Source organism: Erithacus rubecula (assembly GCF_903797595.1).
Source record: "Erithacus rubecula genome assembly, chromosome: 1".
Lineage (NCBI taxonomy): Eukaryota > Metazoa > Chordata > Aves > Passeriformes > Muscicapidae > Erithacus > Erithacus rubecula.
In genome coordinates, this window is record NC_136658.1 from 37,410,563 (window position 1) to 37,432,911 (window position 22,349).

Consider the following 22,349-nt stretch of genomic DNA (forward strand, 5'->3'; position numbering starts at 1 on the left):
AAAACAAGAATGCAATTTTTGTTACCACTTAAAAATGCATTTTAAAAATTAATTTATGGACTTTGTAGTTTACCAGATAAAATGTTGATTGAATAAATCAATACTGAATGAAAGCACTGGCCTTAAAATAAGTGCTTTCCTATGCCCACCCAAGAAGCAGTCCAATGGACTCCAGAGGAACAGGACAGTGGAAAAATCAGATGATGATTGCTGTAATTTTCTTAGTTTTTTCAACATTATGTTTACAAAAGCACAATAAAGCCCTACATTGGAAAGAAAATTCTGTTTAATATGTGGCATGATTCTATTTTCTCTTTCCACTGGGTTGATTGGATGTTCATCTTTTCTCTGTTGTTGCTCATCCTTCATCATTTAATGAGGACTTCTTAATGATATGTGAGAAAGAACAAACCTGAAGAGCAATTAATGAGTTCCAAACCAAAAACCATAACAACTTCTGGGCTTTTCTCCATTTCTGCCTGTTCTAAAAGAGAAAATGGCTTTTGTTCCTGAGATGAAATGAAGAAATTTATATACAAGTTAAGAATTCCATGGGTTTGGACCAATCCAACTTACATTAGGGCTTCAGCTCAAAATTAAATCATCCTGTTTTAAAAGTCTATTTGTAGTCCATACATGTGAGCTGGTTTTCTATAGTCATTGATGATTAACATTACAGGTAATTTGCAAATTAGCTTACCAGGCACTAAGTGCGGAAATCATAATTGCCTAGCATTGTCCAAAGCATGCAAGCACATCAAGGATAAGCATCGTGATCATGGAGAGTATCTTGGAGATCTGAATCCCAAATGAAAGCAGTTGGAGGCTGCTGGCTACCTCCCATAGCTAGAAATTTACATTTTGGAATATTTACCACTTCCATTTAAGTTGAACTGAAGTACTCTCAAGGTTCCACTGGTAGTACAGGCCAGGAATTAAATTCAGTTTCTTTATGAAAACATTTATTGCCATTTAAGACAGACTTGTTTGACTAACAACTACACTTTTAGAAAGGCTTCCCTAGGATCTGTGCTGAATCTTGCTGTTCCATGAGGAAGTCTTGGATATCTAGAGCTTGGCTTTTACTGTATTTTAATACCAGCTGCATGCTGTTTACACCAGAAAACAAAGGAAAACCATCTAGAAAACATTAATAAAGCTATTTGAGAAAGGCTATTAACTGCTGAATAAATCTGGAACAGGAGGCTTGGACAACACGTGTGGGGCATTTGCTATTGAAAAGAGGATAGACATGTAATTAATTAAAGAAACTTAATTTCTTTAAGTTTTATTGTAGAGGACTAGTGCAAGTGAGTGAAATGTTCCCAATAAGGGAGAGCTAAGCACTTCCATGGACTGCTACTACAAAACTTAAAATCACAGACCCCTTATAGGAAGCACAAGGGTAAGAGTGAAAATACACTTTTAGTATCATAGAGGCCTGCACAACCATTGTTAAGGAAAGGAAAAAATCAAAATACATGGCTGAGAAAGGCAGAAACTTGAGCTACAGAAGCTATTCGCAGGAGAAATCACAGTCTTAGAAGCTTCAACTTGCAGTCTTTGCATCAGACTGTGCTCACTGAAACAGGGAAAATATGTATCTTGACTTATAAAATGTTAGATTTTTTACAGATCTTTAAGTCTTATTAGATGAATTGAAGAACAGATATAACTAAAACTCACTGACAGCCTTCTCCAGTTATTCACTTTTCACCTTCACAAACCTGGTGTACCCACATGGTGAAATTAAAACATGGAGGGGTGAGACAGGCATCAGTACCTGTTCTGTGGGATGAGGCCACCTGGTTCACATAATCACATTTCTGTGATTATAATAGCAAAATAGCAAAACATATGTGCTGTGAATTTGCCAGAGAAACTCCCAGACCAAAGGAATTACAGGAACACCTGTGTAGAGTAGTAAAAGGCAAATACACAGCTGATGGAGTGTCCAGATGAGTGAGCAGCAGGGTGGTCTAACAGGTCTGTACTAAAACTGCAATAATTCTGAAAGGTCTCTTCCAGTGTCTGCATGGATAATTGTCTAATTTAAATCATTCCCCCCCACCCTCCCCCCAATCACAGTATAATTTTCTTTGCTATGATAATATTTCCTTTTTCTTAACAGATAAAATCTATCTGATCTGAAGTGAGTTGTCTTTTTCTGAGGAAATAAGATTGGATTTCCTTAGTTGAATTTCAGTGTGGAGTCTACCAAGAACATATTATTTTTATGAGCAGTGTCTAATTATCTGTTATCTTGAAGACTGTGCTGTAGTTTTTTTATATGGAATACGGAATTTTAATTGCTTTGGAGCCTTTCTGGTACAGAAACAGATAATCACTGTAATTCTACTACTGAATCTTACTGGACTATATAGTAAAAACTCTCTTAGAAGACTGATACTGACACATCTGCTGAAAAAAATGGATAGAGGGGGCTAGTTTAGGGTTGGTGGGTGTCTAGGGTGCCTCTGAAGATGGCAAAATTGCAATCTTTGAAATTCGCCAGGGAATTGTCCGTGAGCATTACAATGAGACAAATTCAAACCTAGCTTGCATGCATAGTTGCTTTTCTGTGCCATTTCCTTGAAAAATAAGATTCAGGATTCAGTGTTTCTGAATTAACTTGCATGTACATCTTGAAACCCAAGTGAAATAATATTATATATATTGACCATTTGTGTTTTTCCCTTTTCCTCTCTGGGAGATTTTTTGTTGGATTTTTTTAGTTTTTACTGTTGTTGAGGTGTTGCTGTTTTTTGGAGTTTTTTACAGGGACTCTTTTTAATTAATTGTTCTCTTTCACAGGCTTTTTGGAGACACCTGAAAAGGCCACTCCAAGTGATGATGAACCTGGTTCATGCCAGAGCAGACACAGAGCTGATAAGCTGGTAGCTTACAAGTGGGCTGAGAAAACAAGACATGAGAGCCAGCTGAAGAGCTTCACTTAAGAGAACTCTGGGGACAAAGCTGTCATTTAGAGAGGTTCCCATAGCATCTCATTGCTATCCTGATTAATAATGCAGGTTAATGAAAGTCATAGACTAAAGAGCAAACTGAGCTCTAATAGCAAATGCTTACAAAAGATGTGTGATGCTGATGCCTTGAAATGAAGGGATGACAGGTTTTGAAGTCACAGGAGCAAAAACCCCACTCCCATTATGAACAGGTGGGTGGCTGCTGGAGCTGGGAGGCATGGAACACACCAACACAGGGATACTGGGATGTTTAATCCACCTGTCTATATGTTACCTTACTGGAGAGGCAGATAACCTGCCCCACACCCATCCCAAACCCACTGACTCAGACACAGGGGGAACTTGCTTCAGGGTCAGAGTAGAGGATTTGGTTTTATGTCACAAATCAGCTAGAACAGGTCTCGTGGTAGGCCCCCCATACACCACCTTCACAGTATTTTCACTCCTAAGTGTCCTTTTCCCCCTCTTGGCCTTCCTTTCCACCATTCTTCTATCTACCTTTCACTTCCCCTTTTCCCTCAGGTAAACACCTGAACCATAATTTTTTCTCAGTTAGTACTAGTTTTGATAACAAGCACATTATTTCTCATCCCACTTACTTGGCAAACTTGGCATTATATGGTATTGCTGATGGTTACCTGAGAGCTGTTTGCCTTACAACACTGTACTCCCACAAACGTTCCAATACTCCCCTCCAATTATCTGCAAAGTCTGGCATTTTTTCACATCCTCCCACTCAACCACCTGTGAGATTCAGGCACCTGTCACAACTCTAACTTTTTCTTGCTTCCTACACAGGTACCTGTTATGTTCAGAAGCTTCTGGTGCCTTGTCCAGCAGATTTCCACTTCAAGCTCCATCACTTATTCCAAGCCAGGTCCTCCTCATCATCCTGAGAGTTCACTTGCAGTCTTGACACAGTCCACAGTGACTGCTGTGGGCTGTACTGGTCCTGTCCATCTCCCATGGGTTGAAGAATGCACGATGAGCTGGGATGGTGTCTTGCTGAAATCCTCAGAACCTTTATTCCACTTCAGCCCCCAAGTTAAGAATATATCCTTTCAAAGGGCTTGGTGGTAGGAAAGCCATGTCATGACCTCCTTAGTTTAGTGAAGCAATTGTAAGACAATTTTTAATATCAATGATCTTCTTAGTGCTTGACTTCCCAGATGATTGGTTGTGATGGGTGTGTAACCTTCATGTCTTTGGAAGGATGGATTCCCACACCTTCCACTCATCTGCCTGTGACTGAGGCTCTGAATTTCTGCTATTCCATGCAGTCACACACATCTTAGAGACAGAAAGGCCACAAACAATATCTTCCCCATATTTATGATGAGGCTTTGTATATCACTGAAAGCCATATTCTCAGGCTGCACTGTGAACAAACAGCAGATGAGTAAAATACAGTAAGTTTAGTTATGTCCCTACTTTACAGCAATAAGTAAAAAGGCAGAAGATATGTATTTATGACCAATATCAGTGCAGTTACCAAAGCAGAACAGATTTTTCTAAATTTAAGAATCCCCTTACACTGCCCACTCATTGCTTCTCCCTGCACAGACCTCCTGTGAGATAGAAGTAAACAAGACATCTCTCAGGCCAATATTCTCAGGTGAACACCTTCAATAACTTGCATGCTCTTGAAACAAACTTTTCCTTAATACTGTAGAAAACTGAGATGGCTGAGTGAGCTGTATGTACTCATAAACAATTAGACAAGGGCTATACAGTGAAATTAAAATGAGGTGGCAAAAGCTATATTTAATGGGGAAAGAGATCCTCCCATGGTATGGTCTTGTACTACAGCAGTTCTGGTGAGAAGCTGTGTGGCAGGTCAATGACATGGACACTCACTGATTTCCTTTTACTAATTCAGCTGTTTAATATATTGGCATAGTCTTTTTTTTTTATCTCAAGGGTTTAATTTTTAAGGAATGATGGCTAAAGGAATATTGCTGTGGAATGATGGCTGAATCAACATTGTTGCATCACTTATTCTGTCTGGTTTCTTTCTGACTTTTACTGCACTCTTCTGTGCTTTAGAGAAATATTCCAGCATCTCTTTTATCCTTGATGGACAAAATGTAGGCACTCAGTGAAGATATCTCTGAATCCCCAGAGCGTTCAAACATCTGCCACCAGGGTGACATATTCAAGGAGTGCTATATCCCTAAATCAAATCACACAATCTGTCATTTTTGACATTAAGCAATTAGAGAGCGTTTAAAGGAGAACCATGAGGATACTGAAGGGTCTGAAGGGGAAGCTGTGTGAGGAGTGACTGAGGTCATTTGGTGTGTTCAGCCTGGAGTAGAGGAGACTGAGGGGAGACCTCGTTGTGGTCTTCAACATCGTTAGGAGGTGAAGCAGAGGGACAGGTACACATCTCTTCAGCCTTGTGATCAGACAGGACTCAAAGAATCTGCATGAAGCTGAGTCAGGGGAGGTAGGTTGGACATCAGGAAAAGGTTCTTCACCCAGAGGATGTTTGGGCACTGGAACAGGCTCCCCAGGGCAGTGGTCACAGCACCAGCCTGGCAGAGTTCAAGAAGTGTTTGGACAATGCTCTCAGGCACATGGTGTGACACTTGGGGTGTTCTGTGCAGGGTCAGGAGCTGAACTTCATGACCCTGATGGGTGCCTTCCAACGCAGCATATTCTGTGATTGCATCATTCAATTGAAGCAGCTCATGATAATTGTGTGAGGAAAACTCCATCAGTTATGTCAAAATTGCCTAACCCACAGATTTTCACAAAAAAATAAAGTCATCTACCTGCCTCATCTGCCTCCACAAAGAACACAAGACAAGAAACATCCTCTTCATCAGTGACAGAGCACACCACACCAAAACTTTCTGGAAGGCCCGACAGCCCTATAGCTTGACTTAATCCCACATTTTCTTCTTCCTGGCTTATTATAATATATTGACACACTGTTGTATGAGAGCAGTCAGACAAATCTACTGTTTAAAACTCCGCATCCTTCTTAACCTATAAAGACATCAGAAGAAGTGGCATAACAGAAATAAATAAATTGTTCCCTGTGCTCACTGAATATAGGGCAAAAAAAGCAATAGGCTTATAATGCAGCAAAAGATACTTAGGGCTCTGACAGGCTTGTGACAGAAGATCAAAATCAGACATCTAATTTTCATTTAGCTTAATATACAGGACTGAATGCTGTGATAAGTCAGCAGGTGATGACTTGTGGTATCAGGCATTCCTGTATTAATGGACAGCAGAAGAGACAAACATTTTTGTACTTTAACAGATTCATCTGCCTGATTTTGGCTGCCAAGAAAAATCTACCACAGCCCTTAATTTAACCATTAAAGTACAACTTAGCATTAAGTACAGCCAAACTTGGAATAATTTCTGAAAGGTATTTGTAGAAAATAGTTATCAAACCTCTGTAAAAAGCAGCTTAGGTAAACACCCCTTAGAAGACTTTGATCCTGCATGTGATACAGGCAGAGGAAGACAGGGTTTGACTCAGTGAACTCATGGATACCCTTTCCTTCTTGTCCCTGTGATTTTGTGAGCAAATCATGTAATTCTGAAAAATTAACATATCATCTGAGCCAGCAGGAGTCTGTAAACCTTTTTGCCCTTTCACTTGTTATTTTGTCATTCAGACTTGAGGCACACTAAAAACTGAAGCGATGCATTGAAAATTATTGGATGATTTATAAAAAAATCTCTGTAATTTTTTTGATACTTCATTGATGTACTCCAACTTGTTAATACTGATTTTTTTCTAGAAAGAGTGTTCGAGATCATCAGCCTCTTAAGTCAAGATATCTTTTAAAATTTTGAAACATTTAAGCAATTACATTTCAATTCCTTTTGTCATTTTTTTATATTTTTGTGAGAAAACAGTATTTTGTTTTGAATTTTATAAAGAATTGAGAAATTAATACTAAGAAGTGAAGCAAACAATGCAAATGTAATTTAAACTTTTCTTTAAATTTAAATTTTGAAGAATTTATTCTTTATTCCAAAACTATACGTAGCTATTTTCTTATCAACTTGGAAAGGTAATATTAATCCAAATTCTGTTCCAATTCTGGTTGTGAACAACTACATCTTCCCTTTTTTCTTCTCCTTCCAAGATTCTTTATATTAAAATATGAAACTACTAACTCAGAAGTTTTTGCCAAAATAATTGTAACAGAGGATAACTTTATACTTTTTGTTGAGGTCCAAGAAAAACAAAATGTTTTTTATAGTCCATCTAACCTTGTCTAATAAAATTTTAAAATCTGGAACTGTGAAGTAAAATAATTCAAAATTAGCTTTAAGCCTTTTTTAGGACTGTATTTTCATTTCTGTATAAATAATTATGTGACTTTTTTCATTAAAATTTTTGAATTAGAGAGAAACAGAGAGAAGAAAAATAAAAAGGATGGAAAAAAATGTCTGACTTTTCAGCCTAGAACTAATATACACATATATCTTATTAATAGCATATAATATTTTATTCAGTGCTATTTGCAGGGCCATATAAATAATGCCATTATTTCAGCGATTCCAAAAACTAATCAAGAAGTAAAACAATTGGTGACCAGTGAGATACCATAACAAGTGAAGAATGAACTCTCAAATTGAACAATCAATAACTACAGGGGTGAAAATTGCCACTTCAGACCATTATTGTACTATTGCTGTGCGTGAAATACATTTTACATAAACTGAGGTTGGTTCACTATGCAGCATATGAAGAATCAGGCCAGATTTGTAATTGGCTTTGCTATTACCTATTTAACTCTCTATATATCTAATGATATAATTATGCTCCTAATGACCTCACATCTAGTAGTAAAAATGATTTTTTTTAAAGAAATATATTGCTGTTTGTTGGCTTTTTTAAAGTTTTTTGTTTGAGCTTTTTTATTTGATGTTTGTCACAAGTGTGTGTGTGTGTGTGCACTTATCTATATCTATCCATATCATCTATATCTATATATATCTATATCTATCCATATCTACATCTAATTTCTATCTATCTATCTATCTATCTATCTATCTATCTATCTATCTATCTATCTATCTATCTATATCTATCTCTATAATCTAATAATCTATATCTATATCTACATATATATATGTATGTATGTATACTGCACATAGTATATTTAGCTTTGTAGTCTTGTTTTGGAAAGTGCCAAGCTTTATTTTCATAGCTGCTTAAATGAATACCATAGGCAGAAGATAAAGGGCTTGCCAAGCTGATATGATTCAATTTAGTGTTATTGCCAATGCTATTAATGCAAATGGTGGAGTAAAAGCTAAAAGCAAAACATTAAAAGCAATCTCCACAGACATACCCAAATTCCACAAAAATATCCCACAATTAATAATTATCTAAATGTACAATTTGGTTTGTGACTTATGCAAATAGTTCTTTCTGACATTTCAGTTTATTCCTTCAGCCCGAGTTTCTCTGCTGAAATTTGTGGTTGTATATTTCTATGGTAACCCTGGAGGAGGGAAGGGAAGAATGCCCAGGGAAAAGAAAGCAAGGATGCTACAAGAAGGAAAACAACATGAAACTGAGAAACACAGACAATGGGCGGGAAAAAAAAATAAAGAGGATGAATTTCAAAACAACTTTTCAAGGAGACTTCACAAACCACCCCCTCAAAAAAAAAAAAAAAAAAATCTAAACAAACAAACAAACAACCCCCCACCCCCAAACAAACAAACAAAAAACCAACAAAACAGAAAAAAAAAAAAAAAACAAGCCAAAATATAACCCAAATAAAACCAAATTATAAAACATTACATGGCAAAATATGAACTTTAAAAAGCATATTTTGAATGGAAGCTCTGAACATCCTTATTCTGGATAAGCCATGTTTTTTTTAACAATACACATTTAATCTGGGGACAGTAGAAGAGGTAGTGAAAGATTTTGGGCTTAACAGGTAGTTTTAAGTAACATAAGTCCATATCTATGTTCCCTGTGTAGTTTGCAGTGAATTGAAAGTTTTGTCTGAATTTATACACCAAACTGAAGGCCCCTAAGTTTGGAGTATTATCCTATATAGATAAGGGAGATACAGTCAGCTCTAAAAGGTGATTTCATCCCACCAGATGAGTCCATTTCTCAACCCTGATTGTTAGAGGTGACTGGTTCTTAATTCATGTAGGTGAGTCAGGCAGTCAGGCACTTAAAGTTGTCACCTTTTTTTGTTTGATCATTTGTTTTTTGTGCTCATGAGAAAATAATAACCTTGTGTCCCTATCTGAAATAACCAATTTGCTAGTAATATCTATCTTCCATTCCTAAATAATTTCAGCATCAATTTTTTAATACATTTTGATATAATTTAGGGTGGGGAAAGTGAAGAAAACAGAATAATCTTTGGTGCAACCTACAGAGTTTTTGATTGTGAACAAGCTGGTTTTTTGAGCACTGAAGTACTTAGGATAAATTGTGGACTCTCAGCTTGGTACCAGATATTTAAAACTCACTAGCTGCTAGAAAGGAAGGAGAATGTTCTTAATTTTCAATCCCCTTGATACATAGTTAATGCCAGATAGGGGCTGAGTTTTAACACATTGTGACACATGGAGTTAAATGAAATTGTGCACTTTCTTATATATGCCATCACAGCTCATCACATCCATGCTATTTTACTCTTAGATGTTCATGAGATGTGAGAATAATAAAAGGCAACTACTTATCAATATCTTATAAGACAGAGTAAACAGTTTTTAAAATAATTAATTATCTTGTATATGTTCTACTATGGCTAATTTTACCCTTTTCTTCCCATGGCTATTATAGCAGTTTGGGTATTTATATTTTTTTGTAAGATGTAGGAGATCATCTGATGATGTTCCATGTGGCTCCCAAGAGTGCAAACAGAGGCATTCCCAAATAAGAGGAATTCTAACGTTTATGTCACTGTCATAAGCATCAGACAATCCTTTCTCCTCCTCTACCTTTTCAGATTTTTCCCAATGACTAATTTAAATGAAGCTGGTTTTGCACTGCTAATTAAGTTGATTAGTGATGTTTTGCTTTTCAGAAAGAGTCAGCTTCATGTTTTGAAAGCAGTGAAGGCTTTGGCAGAGTCCACCTTCTCCCTAATACCAAAGTCAGTGCTTATGTGCATAAATGCTGTGTTAAAATGTGTGAGGTGGAACTTGGTCTTAAGTCACTGTCATTCATCAACATCAGTGCCTGACTACTTGTCTTTTTACTATCTAGTGTATAAAATCTCAGTGGCATACTAGGTAGGGTGGAAGGGAAGAGGAGTGTGTTAAACAGCTCTTTATATTGCCTATTTTATATGGAAAAAATAGATGAAAAATAGAGACAAAAGAGTTTCAAAATTATTTAAAACAGATTTCTCAGTAAATAAATAAACAAATGTAATCCTGAAACTCTACATACTTCAAGTGCTCATCTTAATTATCTTTTGCTTCTTCATCAGACACAAAAGGACAGATTCATATCTTCTGCTTGAAAGACTTATTTTGTACTTCTAAAAAAAAAAAAAAAAAGGAAAAAAAGACAAGGCATTCAAGACAAAAATAAAATTTGCATATCTCCTTTAAAACAGATTAAAAAAAAAAGTCTGTTGTATATGAATAGAACTCCCATCACCCATTACCCCTAAAATTAGTATGGATCATTGTGAACAAAAGCATTCAAGTGTTTTAAGAACACATGGTGACTGGAGTAAAATAATGTGCAAAACTATAGATACCATTCTCTCTAATCAAGTCCTTAAGTAAAAAAGCAATGTGTTTGCTTCTGTTCTTTTCATAAGCTTCTGCAAGACAAAAACATATATAGAAAAGCTGGTTATTCATCTTTCATCAGCTGCAAAGGAACAGAAAAGCCAGAACCAAAAGCAGACATAATGAAATCTTCAGGCATCGAATTTCTGAAATCTTGTTTTATTAAAAAAAAATGTGTCATAATCATGTCAGGAGTACAGCCTAGTTATCTGTCACATCCCCACCTCTGTGGAGGTGAAGTGCCTTGTGCTTTCATGTCCTCTTGCTCCCTTTCACATGTGCACTTGACCTGCTGCAGCCCATGAGTTTCACAGTAATTGGCACTGCCTGCAAGAGTGAGGCAGGAGCACGAGCAGGACTTTCCCAGCTGATGATCTCTCCATCACTAATGGTTTGGTAGGTCAGGCTGGACTTCTGTACCATTCAACCTGAGTCTCAAAGGGAGGTCACTGGGTGCTGTATTCCTCCTGCTGCTGCCCAGTGTCAGCAGCTCTGCACTTCATTTCTGGAACATGGCACTTGATGGCCACACCTGGCAGATGCCTGCATTAGTGTCCACGCCACATCAAGAGGATGGAATGTAGGTTGCACTGAGAGAGATGGCAGCAGCTTAGGAGTATGCAGGCTTTTGGTTCTCTCTGACTTTGTGACTTACTAAAATACTGATAAGAAGGCTCAAAAATGAATCTCTGTGTCCAGATCAAAACCTCTTAAACTTTAAAATGAGTATTTTTCTTTGTTGTGTTTTTTTTTGTTTGTTTGAATTTTGAAGGGTTTTCTTTTTTATTAGTTGGTTTTTGATGCAGTTATATGTCCATCATAAAACATAAAAAAAAGGCTAAGAAGATCAGAATCATCTCTTTATTTAAAATTAAAACATTGTTTTCATATTCACTTTGTAGATTTTCTTTTCATACAAATATTCTAAATCATATCAGGTGCAACACTTTTCTGTTTTCTGCTGCTAAGAATTGCAAAAATACCAAAGCACTAAGTACTTTTTTTTTTTAAACAGGCATGTTTTTTGAATTCTCAATATGAGTTACCAGGACAGTTTTTAATTAAAGTCCAGTGACAAATCCATACATACTCCTTTTATACCTTTCTGCACTCTGTACACTTACACTTTTTGAAGTATACCCAATTCAAATGTTATGTTCCTGTCCCTCCAAAGCAATTAGCTACTTTTAGATGCTTTCAAGTTTCAGAACTTCTTGTTTCCACTGATCAAAAACTTACATTTCTGGATTAAAACACAAGCACTGTTCAATACAGCATAAGCTATGCTCCATCCTGCACCATTCCACACATTACTCACCAGGGCACAACAGTGCATGGAAAATATAAGGCAGAAAATGAAGGATGCAGTTCTGCTGATAACATTTTGATGGAATACCAGCACTCCAAATAAAATACATACTCAGCTCAACAGTGACTCATACATTTGAAAGTGAATAGGAAATTTGGGTAGGCAGAAAGTAATGATCAATGTGTGAATTTTACAGGAAGAAGGAACTTTATTGTTAAGCCCCACTTAAATCTGAAAAGGCATTAAAAAGTTGTGTGAATTATGAAGTAAATTATATTCTTCCACTTTTTTTTATTAATAAACAGGAAGGGTAGTTAACATCCTGTTGTTTTTTTCTGGTTGCAGAAATTCACAATTTCTCCAAGTAGCAAGATAGAAAATCCTATCAGAAGAAATAGAAAATAAAAGATTTATCCGCAGACTGTGGTCAATTCGTGCAATGCTGATGGTCTGTGAAACCACACAAACAGATCACAGAGCAAACAGAATTCCATGATTAAAAAAGAACTTGCAGGTGGCCCATCTGATTACTGATAGTGATTCATAACAACAGTGACAAACAGTATTCAGGCCAGAGCATATCAGAGGCCACTACACTGTGCTTTCACTTAGGTCTTGATTTCCTCCTTAAGTTCACAGCATGCACCCCTCTTTTCCTCAAAACACAGGAGAGTGATCTGCTCTTCACCATCTTCTTAAGCATAAATTCCTGGTATGTGTCTGTACCACCCCTGTATCCTGCATGAAATTTTGGCAAGGCTGGGTGGGGCTTTGAGCAACCTGGCCTAGGGAAAGGTCTCCCTGCCCACTGCAGGGTAGTTGGAGCTGGATGATCCCTAATGTCCCTTTCCAGCCCAACCCATTACATGATCCAAAAACCACCCAAACCCAAAGCCAAGAAAACAAGAAAAAAATCCAACCAAACCAAAACCCCACAAAACAATGGAATAACCTTTCATAACATTAAAGATTCTGGATTTAGGATTCATATTTCAAGCTTTGATAAGAACATGGATGTCTTTTGAAAACTGAATATATGGAAGTACTCTCCAAGCAAAAAACTATTGCTGTTTGACTCTACTTTTGGCTGTCATTTTCTCTGATTTCAATGGTTTCACCGAACCTTTTTCTAGACTAATGGTAAATCAAGAGAAAAGGTGTAAAAAATATTTATTATTTAAATGCACTTAGAGAAATGGAGCCCTCAGCTTTTTTTTCCCCGTTTTATAAAATCTACTTTAGAGAATAAAATATCTTCGTGTATTTTTCACTTAAAGTTTTTTACTGACACACAAAAATTCAGAGGTTAGAGAAAAAACATGGTTTATTCAATGCAACAGGGTTTAGATCATGTCAAGCATAAAGGTATTGCAACATAAAAGTAGAGGACCACTGGAAATATGGCCCCTGGAAAAATAATGTTCAAATTGTGAAAAGAGACAGTGAGACTGCATCTCTTCTCATTCTTTTATCCTGCCATGAAAATAGAAAGAAGAAAGTAAAATAAAAGTTTTTCCAGAACAAATGTCTTCCATAAAATTTCCTGTATATTTTAGTGGATAATTGTAGCCAGAGAATTGTACCTGGCAGCAGAATATCCACAAAGACAAATCCACCTAGTAAGGAAAGGATAGAAGGGTTTGTTTGGTTCTTTATGCCTCATTGTGTAAAATATTAAAGGTACAAAGAGAATTTTATCATGAGTTCAATGGTTTAAGTCTCTGCAGTAGCAAAAAATGTTTTGCATTAAAAATCAAGATTTTCTTTGAAACAGAACAACTAAGACAAGGCAGAAGCCTACAATGGAGCCTGTTAATGCAGCTCCTAGGAATCAACCTCCCAGTCAGAGCATGGATAATGTCTAATCTATATTTTGTTTCAAATTTAGATCACAATGAAGTACACAATTTCTCTGACCTGTTTTCACAATTTTTTGCAGTCTTTGATTACTCTCATTGTTATTTTTTCCCTAAAATCTATTAATAATTTTTCTTGTTGTAGCTCATGTTCACAGCCTGTAATATCTTTATGGTGCACCTCTGAAAAGAATTTGGCTCTACCTTCTCCGCTTTTTGCTCCTGAATGTTTAAAACCAGCTTCCTTTAATTTTCTCTTTTCCATACTGACTGAGATCCCTTGATATTTTCTTCCTTTTCCTTGAATATCTTGTGTTCCAGACCCCTAAACAGCTCAGTGGCTGTTCATTGACTAGTTGTTTTATTTCAGTATTTCTTGAGTACTGGGGAAATCAAAATGGGAATGATACTTTGGATGCTGCATTCTTAGTGCCAGATGAAGAATGACTCTGACCTATTGGCTACACTCTTATTCATAGAGCTTATATTCTTCATGTCTGCAAGGACACACTCCTGAATAAGGTTTCACTTGGACACTGGAACATTTCAACATTTCAACCCTCTTTTGAAAACTGGTTACTAGCCAGTGTGTCCCCAGCATTTGCAGGATGTTGTGTTCAGCTTTGTTAAACTTCATAAAATCTCTGCCAGCTTTCCCTCAGTTTGATACCTTCTGAATATGGTATTTTATGGCTAGCAATGAAGACATTAAATGACATCAGTCTGAATATCAGCCCTAGAAAATGACTAAGATTCTTTTATTTTTTCCCAGTCTGAATGTTACATATGGGATCAGGACATACTGTGATGCTTCAGTGTTCCATATGCCTTTTATTGACAAGGTTTAAGAACCTTAGTTAGTTGATATACTCAACCAAATGGAAAAATTATCCTTTTGTGTGAATGCTTACTCTATGGAATATGGGCAGACAGTTATTCATATTATATTCATATTGTAAGCATAAATATGTATCCTGTGCCTTTCACTACTGATGAAGAGAAGGCAGCAGAATGGCAAGTCTGAGATAATAAATATCAACTAATGTTGTCACAGGGATTTGGGGTATCACAGTTTGAAGGCAGAGTACTTTTTAAAATGTTATTTATACATATGGTTTATACAGTCAAGACTGGTTAAACCACAGTGTTCAACCATGGTTGATTTACATCTTCATGTATTACGTTCTAGACAAGCACTCTTATTATTATGTTCTAAAGCACTCATGGCAAACTTATGTTGCTGTTGGTAAAATAAAATTACTCCTCTGATGCAGAATAAGCTATGAGTATGAAAATGCACTTGGTCAATATGGCTGAAATTTCTCTAGAAAATTCTGTTAAATTAACTGTGTCACTCATAAGGAGCAGTGTTGACCTTAGGGATGGATACATTTTAGCTTTACATACCTTTCTGGGTTTTTTTTGTGTGTGAATTAGTGTGTGTATATACACATATACCTGCACGTGTATATTTTATTCAGAGCAATATTGTATTGCTTAGTATTTTTAAAGTGCTACAAGGTTTTGAAAACTGCATTGTCAAATTTAGAAGTGCCTTCACTGTGACGTAGTGTAGTGATAATATTTACAAGTCCAGGTTGAGCATGGAAAATTCCCATGACTACAGTATCTAACATGTTTTTAAATTGAAGAAATTTTTAAAATTTATTTTAACTGATACTCGGGTAAGAAACTATATTATAATTACAAAAGTATTGAGCCTTTTTTTCTCTCCTTTTGTTCAGAAAACTTCACTTTGTTACATTTTGTGGCCTATCTCATTGCTGTGTCTGGTTAATTCAGTCATGTTTCATTACTCTATTGACATGGCAGAACATAATATTACTGGTACAACTGAATGTGTCAGGTCAAAAATATGGTACAACAACCTGGGAAATTAAACAATTTCTTTTTCTTTCATGTTAAAAAAAAGACAGAGATTTAATAAAGCTCTGAAAACATTCAGTTAAAATTATATTCAAGAGTTTAAATTTGTAATCTGCTATGGTTCATGTGCAAAACATTACATCTCCAGGCAAACACAGAGTAAAAGTGCAGTTTCTGCTTTGTTGTTAATGAGGGAAATGCACAGAAGTCTGGCAGTCTTCCCATGCTTGGGAATATGTGACTTAAATCTGATTCATTCAGTAGGTCCCTGTTCAACACCTACTGAAGTCATGCAGCTCCATGTGATTGCAAAGGGAAGAGAATTGCCACTTCACACAAAAACCTGCCTCAGCTGCTCGCACTTCAAGGCAGATGTGCCCAACGAGCTGCATGCAAAATTTAAGAAAAATAAAGAAATTATGTCACTGTAGGGATACAGTGATTTAAAGATAATGCCTGAAGTGGTACACGTTTACTGTTACCTATGCTGTGAAAAGCTCTTTGTCTTTTATCTTCAGGAAAAGTTGAAGAGTTGCAGAAACATGGGAGATGGTGAATTACTTTCTTGATGGCAGCACAACAAAGAATAAAACAAAATATGTTTTATTCAGTACACAATATTTTAGTTTCATGGAAATTGGCTTTTGGGAACTTTCTGCTTTTTCTTTCTGTCTGGCCACTGCTACAATTCTGAGAGATTTTGAAAAATTATGCTGATGGCAGAAACACTTAATACAAATGTCCAAGAGGAATAAAGTACCAAAAGGTGGCAGAGGCATGATTACCACAATGTTGCATTTTCTTGTGTGACTGTAAAGTGACCTTATATATGTGGGAGTCTATATAGACATCAATGCTGAAAACCTGCTGTTTCTATTCTCTTTCTGGATAAATCTCTAAATTAAGGTACTTTTGACTTCAAAAATGTGCCTCTGAAATTTTTTTACTGCTTTTACTGACACTATTCTAATCAGATCTTCTTAGCTAGCACTTTGGAATCTAGTGAAACAGTAGAAATTCAGTCAGGATTTTTTTCTCATTTAAATTCTACTTTTTGCAGAGAGTTGATGTTTTGGTTTTTTTTCATAAAGACACTCTAGTGGGTTTTCTTCTATCTTTTCTTTTGGAAGCAAGCAAATAACAAACTTTGAGTGTTTTACCAAACAATGAGCTAATTCATTTTTCTAGTGAATACTCTTCTACAAGAGTTGGCTTTCTTTAGCTTTGCTATATTGCAACCAGTGTTAGAGTTACAACCAACACTGGGGTTTTGCTGGAGCCATAGAGTCTCCATGAACAAATCTTCTTCACAAGTTATAAATTTGTATTTATCAGGACTCCTACTGAGCTCAAGACACCTTCTTGCCTGGGATTCATCCTGTGGAGTTTATATTGTCAAAATTCTGTTTTAATATTGATGTCATAAAAAATTAAAACTTTGAAGAATGACTCTCTCATAAATTCCAAAGTAACTAGTTGAAAGATACCATCTCTAAGATGTAATACCACTCTAGAAGACTTTTTTTTCTCAATAAGCTAGCAGCATGAGCCAAATGCTGTGAAGATAATCAGACAGTATGTTCCAAAAAGATGGTGAAAATATACAGCAAAGGTTGTTGTATGATTTGCCCATATGGTATTTTTAATAAAACTGTGAAATGTGATCCAAGGTTCATACTAATTCATTTGTGTCTCATGGACAGAGATGCTAACTTCACTTTCTAAAAAGTGTGCTTGTTGAGAATACAGCAGCCAAAAATATACAGTCTCACACTAAATATTGGTGTATTAAATATAATAAGTTCCTCTATAAAAATCACAAAGTGAATTGGATTTCAAGACCATTATTTTAAAGCAATTTCTTTGTGCCAGGTTATCTATAATACATCTGTGTTTAGGAGGAGGAAAAAAAAGGTAACTAAAATATAAAAAAAGGTGCTATATTAGCTAAGAAGTCAAATCTGGACTGTTATTTAGCAAGTCTTCATGCTGTTTAAAATGTGTTATGAAGATACTGCTCAATAGGAAGTATTATATTGCTAACTACCTGTATATGCCACTGCTTATGTTAAAAGTGAGGATATAATAAACTTAAAAAATCACAAGTAAACATACTATTCTAGAAAGTCACATAAGGACCATGGAGCTTAAGTTGATTTATGGTAAGCATACAGAAAGGCAAAAAACCTTTCATGAAATGACAAAGCCCTGTCGGGACCAATGATCAATAAAGGAACAAGAAAGAAAATGCATCTGCAACTTCCACAAACACTGTGCACTCAACACATCTAGAAACAGATTATTAAGAAGCAATGGATGGTACCTATGAAACAGGCTGAGCGAAATGATGCAGGGATTCATATCCAAAAAGACAGGATAAGGGTAGGTAGCCTTGTGAAGCAGGTCTAGACCACAAAAGTTCTAACACTCTCTGATCATCTCTAGGCTCTCCTGTTCTTTTCCACAAAAATTCAAGAACTGAACCACTAAACTGCTTTTTGAAGTGAAATTTAAAATATTAGTAGATGTAGATGACATTGGAAAGATTAAATCTAAATTAATTGAGGAACAAAATATTCTTAGGTTTTAAATCTGAGGGTTTTAATTTACATAAACCTTTTTTTTAAAAATCACCTTTTGGCACTCTTTTGATCTAAAGGATAACTGTGCTCCAGTCCAGCTGGAGGCTGTGACTGTGATTCCAGCTGTAGTCTAACTCAACCCACAGTGAATTCAGTTCTTATCCCACTACTCTCCTTCCCCTCTAACTAATATAAAAAGTCCACATCAAATGTATACAGTAAATGCTAGATGAGAATACTGCTTTATTCCCTGTGAGTTATAAGAAAGGATAACATTGTGATGCTATGACCTGCTTCTGAAGGTGAGGTTCTTGTTAACAGATCCCTTGGGGTGGATTAGAGTGAAACAACAATGAATAAGTGTTGCTTATTTATATATGGCAGGTTTATTTCAGAACAATTTGGTTGCAATTAAAAGGAGTTGTGTAGCCATTTTGGTTATTATATAGTTATATTATATGGTCATTATATATTAAAGAGATATAGCAATAAAAAAGTACAAAAATATTGCTTAAGTAAATAAACGCAGTAGAGAAAGAGGAAGAATGTACTAGAGCACAGAATGGAGAGGAGAGATATCACCATCCATGGATCCAGGGACAGGACTTGATTGTTGCAATTTCAGTGGACCTGCAGTCCTTAGTGTGAATATGAATGCCCTAATCCGTCCCCTGGAGCGGGGAGGGAGTTTTACATCAGAGGCAGTTGTGTAAGGGAAGATACTGGCATGATAAAAAAGTATTATCCCACCTCTGCAGGGTCTTTTTCTTACATTTTCCCTTATCTTGCTAAAGCTCCAGCTTGTGGCTAAAGACAGGCTCGTTTGGCATGGTCACTCTCTGGTGATGGGTGTGCATCCCCTCCTCACCTGGGCTGCTCTTAATCTGATCAGAGGTCTCACCATCACACACAAAAAACTCTGCTGCCCCCCTTGAGCTGGGAATGCAAACCTGGCCCCATCAAAGCACCCTCTGATGTTGCAAATGGCCGATTTTTTGAGTCATTAACCTTTAACTTTTCAATCTCTCACACCTGACACACCTCAGAACAAATGATACCCACCCAGTTTCTGTAAGATGAATGTAGCTGCATGTGTACAGTGGACAAGGCATATCCCAGTCAGCACCTTTCATTTTTTTCATTAAAAAGAAGGAAATTATACAGGATAAGGATAAACCATGAAACTACTGGAATGCTATCCAAACGTTAGTAGCTACAAATTGTGATTCATAAACCATTCACCTAAGGACTCTGTCACTCTACCATCTCTTAGATTAATTTTTCTACAACTAATTGGCAGTTATTGCTTTATTATTTGAATTTTTTTTTTTCATTATTCTTCAGTTAATTAGATGTCAATTTAAAATCAATTTGGCTGGAAACAAAATGCTTTAGCCTGGAAAACATTAGATAATTTTTTTTTCTTTTATTAAAATGTTATAAAAGTTGACCCTTCCAGGGTATTACAGGCCAATAAAAATTTGATAGGCTGGGTTGTTTACAAGCTGTTCATACTCTTTCAAAGTTAGTTAAAAATTAAAGCTTTGGTCAAGACAGCATTTTAAACAGATGAGAACAACCTTTGAATATTATCCACTTTTTGTACTTTTCTCATCAGCAAGTCTTCTTTCTATACTCCTTTCCTCCTTATCCAAAAGCTTTTGAGAATTGACTGGTGACTGGAAAGATTGTATAGGTAAAATTCTGCTTATCCTTATATTTCGGGCTTTCACAATGATAAGGTCAAATTAGGGAGGTGGGAGCAGAATTCCTGTCTTCTGTTCCCTCATGGGGGTAGTGGAATGAGTAACAGAAGATGTCCAGAACTTCATAGCACCTCCCCCCGTGAATGTCTCTGCCAATTTTGAATGGGTGGTATGAGGCTGTGAATAACAAAGCTTGACTTTTTCATCCAAATATTGGCTATTGTAAGGTCTACGTCAGATGTCCTGGATTTCAGGGCTGTATATTATTTGCATTATGATCTTGCTGATCAGTTCTGATAAATTCTGATTAGTCCTAAAAAGTCCTAAGTGATGAAGTATTTGGAATTGCACATACTGACATTATTCCAGATATTTTACCAGCAGTAGTTAGGTATTATTAGCATAACTAGGGATTTTTTTTTTGTAAGAAAAATTATAATATTAATAATTTTTGTACCATTGCATGTATTTCACATAGTGCTATTTTGTACCAAAAAAAAATGTAGGATGGTAGAGAAAGGCCAGCAGTGGGATGAGATAAATAATGCTGTCCTGTCTAGCACCTAAAATGCAAAATTCCAAATTCACTCTTTCTGAAGCACTAACCTTTTACCTAGGAGTAGATTTTGGGTTCTTAATGTTGGAAGAGAAGGAAATTTAACCTTATGGTTGTGAAAAAAATTACACAATTTTCAAGTTGTTTCAGTTATTGTTTGATACAATTTCAGGAGTTGAAGACCTGCCAATTCAAAACTGTAGTACTAATTCACCTGTCAAAATTGCATAAAGCTATTGAGATCTTTAACAAAGAAATACAATCCATAATTTTTTTTCTTGGGTTAAATGCGCTGTGAAATTTATGAGGTGTGCAAAATTTTGCATTACAAGCATTATAATCCAACAAAGACATTTCATCTACAGCTCTATTTGAAGTAGATAATAGCATCTGCCATGATATACACTGCTGAAGAGAAATGCATGCTTTTAAACATCAGGAACAAAATTAATTTTCCTGTCTACAAGAGCTTTGGGGAAACATAAATGACACTTCATCACGTTTGCTTGTATATTTTTTAATGAAATTCAAACATTATAACAACTAAAACTTAGGTCTAGGGTTTTTTAATGTACATTTTCTAAGGTGATTTTATTCCCATTAGTGATACCTGGCATTCACAAAAGAATGTTTTCAGTTAAAATCCTTGTGAGAATATGCATTTAAATATCAAAATAAAATCAAGATTCTCATGTGATTTCTCTCTGAATATTGCAGTATAAGTTTATTATGACAACTGAAAGTTTCAGAAGTCCAAAGGCAAATAAAGATCTCCAAAATTATTACTTTAATATCTATTTTCTGTTGCTTACATTTCAGTTTACGTCCTTTGGATTTCTGTAGCCTAAAATTTATGCTCTTATTATGTCATGGCTGGCTTCACAATGGACATCTAAACAGAATGTGTTCTGCTGTTCATACAATCCAAAACAAATTTTAAATATTTACTGGAGGATTCCTTCCTACTTAAATTTATTAAACTCATGTATGGAATGAAGTGAAGGAACATCTGTTTTCTGTTTAGAGTCCAATTAATTTTTGGTAGCTAAAGTCTTCCCATCAGAAAAAGGTATGGAGTTAAATTGAATTAGGAGTATCCTGATGAAGACAAGGCCATTTCTAGTTTTAATATGAGTAACAAATCTTATTAGGAGCATCTGGAGGTTGTCAAACATATAATGTACTCTTGTATTACATATAGTAACCATTTCCAGTTTTGAAACTCACAGTCTGAGTTAAATCATCTAATGCCTTAGAAATAGATTCCATGTCATGAACTTATTCCTCTTTCTTTGGACATTTTGACATTATATCTTCTTGTGCTCTGTTTGAGAAGACCAACTTTGAAAATGTTATTGTTTTAAAAATTCCTTTCACTTTCTTTGTGATAAAGAGATGAAGTACACTGATAATGAAGAGAAAGCTGCAGTCCCTGAGTTTCAGTCTGGCAATTGCAAAACAAAACCAAAAGTGGTATTTCACAGGAGTGGTTCTTCTAGCATCTATAAAGGCATTGATTAACTTATTTCCATTAACTTCTGACCTCAACATTAAGCATAAATAATGCAGGGACAGCTGTTGACCACTAAAATGTGTTCATTTTCTTTCCTTATTTTCCATTCTCCAAGTTGAAGTTTTCACAAAAGATTTGTGATGGAAACATACAGCATAGTCTATATGCAAGTTTGCATGGAGGATGAGTGAGCTTGTG